A 5,120-nucleotide genomic window follows, 5' to 3' on the forward strand; every position below is an offset into this window, starting at 1 on the left:
GTGTAGGATAAGTTTTGTCCATCTTGTCACCAATGAGTGTTCAGCAAAGTTCAAAGGCTCCATTTTCCCTTGACCCTGAAATGGACAAAGCAGTTCTTCAGCTTGAATTTCATAGCAAGTAGTAACAGCAGTAACACAAAACATTGTTAAATCAAACTTGATAAATTAAGTTTCAACAGTTCATTTTGTGACAATACTACATATGTCCTTAAATGTGTTCTCATTCCTTCCACAGACATTGTCAGGCATCTCTGTCCAGCTACTTGGTCTTGTTAACTTGCTAAAGTTCTTGGGCTTACTTTTGCTAGTTGTGAATTGAGACTGCCCTTCCTTCATCACAGATCCATTATTGCCAAGAAAGCCTCCAAAAGGGAAGAGATGACCTTTCCTATCTCAGTTCTTCTCAACTTCTCTAGATTTGAGAAATACATAATTGCACCTTTTATTTTATTAACTCACTCACACCTATAATGCTAATCACAATAGGTGGGTTCTCCACCCACACAGCTACTTATGACACAGCTTAGATAATATTTGAAGCCAAGGGTATGACTTCTGGAAGACACAACAGCTATTCATCCCTTTTTTTCTTCCTTTCTTTCTTTGTCATTATGTTCTTTACCACCTTTTCAAAAATGTTGCAATGAAAGGCCACTCTCCAAGATACATAGCTGCTTCATATGCTTTGTTCAAAAAGATCATCCTTTGAGTTCATTTGGGCTGTAACTATTTGGTCCTCAGTTTACACCTTTAAGTATTACTGCTTGGAGTATGAAAGTAGGAGTAAGACCTCTTTCAGTACTTTGGTGTACTAAGACTTGAACCTTCAGCCTTTGAATGCCATCCATTCTCCTGCCTCACATGGGAGTTAATACTCCTTGTGATTCTTCTCAGTCGCTGACCTAATGAAGATGGTCTCCTGTATAACAAGGATAAAAAAAACTTAAATTTATTGTAGCAGGCGGTCTGTCATGGGACTCTGCTTACTGCAAATGACTTGCCCTCCTTCTGTCCATGCGTGTGGCTGGGCACCTGTTCAGTAGAGCATATTGTATGAGTTCCACTAAATTAGTCAAGCATAAATAATTACAAAACCACAATTGTATCCAGTGTAGCATCCTTCATAGTTATATTGATTTACAGTGCATGCTTGCCAAGTGGTTGGCATATAAACTGACAGTGGCTAGACATGTTCTCCCTTATGTGGTGCATAGCATAACATAGCATAACATAACATAGCATAATATAACATAGCATAACAACATAACATAGCATAACATAACAATATAGCATAGCATAGCATAGCATAACATAACATAGCATAACATAACATGACATAACATAACATAACATAACATAACATAGATTAACATAACATAACATAGCATAACATGCACCACTAAGATTCTGTGCTCCTATGAATGTGAAAGCTTTTTTGAAAAACAGCCAAACTGGTGGTGACAGGAAATAGTATCCTAATCTTCCACTGTATCTATTGTAAATAAAATTTAATGATAATCCTCATATCAGAGGTGAATTAATACAATAAGGACATCATATCAATAAGTACATCATATCAGTAAGGACATCATATCAATAAGTACATCATATCAATAAGCACATCATATCAATAAGGACATTATATCACTAATTACATCATTTGGCTATACTTTTCTATCTAACTTGCCTAATTCGGAAACCTGTTCGAATTTGTTGACAAGGAGCTGAACTGTTTCAGGTTTCTTTAAGTTTCTTATTCTTCATTCACACTTTACCCATTAGTTCAGAAAAAGCAGAAATATTCTTACATTATTATGAATTACAGTAACCAATTTTATTTGTTCCTTACATTACTTTTCATATCAAAGTCTTGTTCATTGTGTCATATGAATTATTTTGTTTGAAAGAATTATAGTTTTCCTTAAAGAAAATAATTATTCTTCTATTTTAACTCATTATTATGCAGGATGCATTGAGAAGTATTGTGTAGACAAAAGCGGAGAAGTTAAAGAAGACAAAAGAATGTAATATTTAAATGCAAAAGTGACCAAAAAACAAAACCAAGAGCTCATTATCCAGAACAATGGATGCTCAAAGCAACAAAATTTACAGTAGTCAGTTGCAGTGGTCTTCAGAACCCAGTATTTCCAAATCAGAAACCCAGAATGGTAACTCTAAATGGGGTGCAAAGAGGAGATCCGAACAAACTACAACGGAAGGCCCATCAAAGAAAAATAAAAAAAGCAATGAAAATCATAATCCTCACAACTTCTGTAAAGGAAAGCGAGGCAGTAATACAGATACTGGAGAAAAAACTATCAAGACGGAGTACAAAAGAAAGGAAGAAACGGGAGCACCATTTCTAAGGATTCTTGAAGATAAAAATAATATTGCTTCTGATAGAGGCTTGCAATCTATGGAATCTGACCTTTCCTGTGATCATATAAAATCTAAGGATGAAAATCAGTTAGATAGTTCGGAACCATTGAGAAAGGAATCTGTGATGCGGCAGTTTGAAAACTTGCCATCACAATCCATTTCATGCAACAGACACAGAGAGCAAGTTGTTCTATCATCAGTAACACAGCAACAGAAAGATGAAAAAGCACATCAGCATGGAAGATACAGATTTCAAACTTCTTCATTGTTTTTGTCTCCAGGCAAAAATGGTAAAAGAGGCAGTTGGAAATCACACTCCCACAGTACTGATCAAGGACAGAGTAGACAAAACTATGATAATGAAAGAAGAAGCAGAGACTGTTCTCAAATTAAGTCAAGAACAGAGGGTAGAAAAAGATGGACAAATGATAGGAGAAATACAACAGTAAATGATAGATTCAGACAACAGAATCTGGTAATTTTATCAGAACAAGATAAGTGGGGTAAACAGCCACAGCCAAAAGACAGCTGTGCAGAAGACAACTGGAGCCATGGAAGATATGATGTCTTTAGGAAGGATTTTGACTCTGTCAGGCAGAATATAGAATGCATGCAAAATAGGCACAATCTCTCTTTGACTCAATGTATTTCAGTGAATGATGACTGTAGATTTAATGATAAAAAGCTTAGTGAAAAGAAACACGAACAGAAGACTGAAACTCATGTTAGCTACTTTGGCTGGTCATCTGCCTTTAACAGGGCAAGAAGAAAAACACTGCCAATAGATGTTCAAGAATATTATTCAAACAGAAGGAAAATATCCTCAGTCTTACAGACTTCTGAGAAGAAGCAAGATGAAAAAACATCCTCTCAAGGTATGTGTATTTGGATAGTCTGTGTTAGAATATATATATATATATATATATATATATATATATATATATATATGGTTCCACTTCATATCATCAAATTTCATTTCATCGAAGCCCAAAACATTGAGACCAAATCATCGAAAACCCAAATCATCAAAAACCCATATCATCGAATCTCAAATCATTGAAAACTAGAAAGCAACTAGAAATAATATTCCACAGAGTTAGTACTGCACCCCCCCATGTGGGGGGCTCTGCCCCCCACACACCCCCGTAAATAAATATACCAACTCCAAGGTTGCACTACAGTGGGGGGTGCAGGGGGGGCTTGCCCCCCTGTATAAATGTAGTAAATAGTGTCTGGGATGTTATTTCTAGTTGCTTTTTAGTTTTCAATGATTTGAGATTCGATGATATGGGTTTTCAACAATTTGGTCTGGATGTTTTCAAATTCGATTAAATGAAATTTGATGATATGAAGTGGAACTATATATATATATATATATATATATATATATATATAAACATTTAGGGAGTACCACTTAAACATATTCAGTAGCAACTTAATTTATTATTTTAGTGACACATTTCTTTGCATACTTACATGCAAAATCTTTTAATTTCATCATAATAACTTGTACTAATTCAAGAAAGATATAGAATACTGAAAACAGTTACTTATTTAATTTCTCTGTGTCTTTTGGGTTTCTAATACCATGATGGGAATGGACCCCATTCCCAAGTCAAAGTATGATTAATGTTCATGAAATTAGTATTGTTTCAATCTTTGATGTCAGCCAGAAGTGCTCTTCGCAGCATCCACAATGTGCCCAGCAATGACTCCTGCAATTCGTGGGGATTTACATATATCGGTAACATATCTAACTTTTCTTCTTCTTTCGGCTGTTCCCATTAGGGGTCATTACAGTGGATCATCTGTTTCCATTTCTTCCTGTCCTCCACATCTTGCTCTGTCACACCAACCACCTGCATGTCCACTCTCACCACATCCATAAACCTTATCTTAGGCCTTCCTCTTTTCCTCTTACCTGACAGCTCCATCCTTAGCATCCTTTTCCAAATATACCCAGCATCCCTCCTCAGCACATGTCCAAACCAATGCAATCTCGACTCTCCGGCTTTGTCTCCAAACCATAAAAATTGAGGTGACCCTCTAATATACTGATTCCTAATCCTGTCCATCCTCATCACACCCAATGCAAATCCTCACAGCTTTAACTCTACCACCTCCAGCTCTGTCTCCTGCCTTGTTTCAGTGCTACCAACTCCAACCCATATAACATAGCTGGTCTCACTACCCTCTTATAGACCTTCCCTTTCACTCTTACTAGTACCTGTCTGTCACAAATCACTCCTGACACTTTTCTTCACCCACTCTACTCTGCCTGTACTCTCTTCTTCACCTCTCTTTCCACACACCATTACTCTGAACTGTTGATCCCAAGTATTTAAACTCATCCACCTTCACCAGCTCCACTCCCTGCATCGTCACCATTCCTCTATCCTCTCTCTGATTCATACGCCTATATTCTGTCTTAGTTCTACTAACATTCATTCCTCTCCTCTCTAGAGCATATCTCCACCTCTCCATTGTCTCTGCAACCTGTTCCCTACTCTCACTACAGATCACAGTGCCATCCGCAAACATCATAGTCCATGGGGACATATCTAACTATGACTGTAAATTCTTTTTTATAAGACCTGCTGCTCCTACTACTCCTGGAACTGTCTGGATATCCTTCTTCCATGTTGCCTCATTTCTGCCTGCAAATCCTGGTATTTTATGACTTTGTTTCTCCCTGTACATAAGACACTGTAGTCACTGGTTGTAGCAATTTCAATGATCAA

The sequence above is a fragment of the Protopterus annectens genome, chromosome 10.part0, assembly GCF_019279795.1.
Source record: "Protopterus annectens isolate FY-2018-M chromosome 10.part0, PAN1.0, whole genome shotgun sequence".
Taxonomy (NCBI): domain Eukaryota; kingdom Metazoa; phylum Chordata; order Ceratodontiformes; family Protopteridae; genus Protopterus; species Protopterus annectens.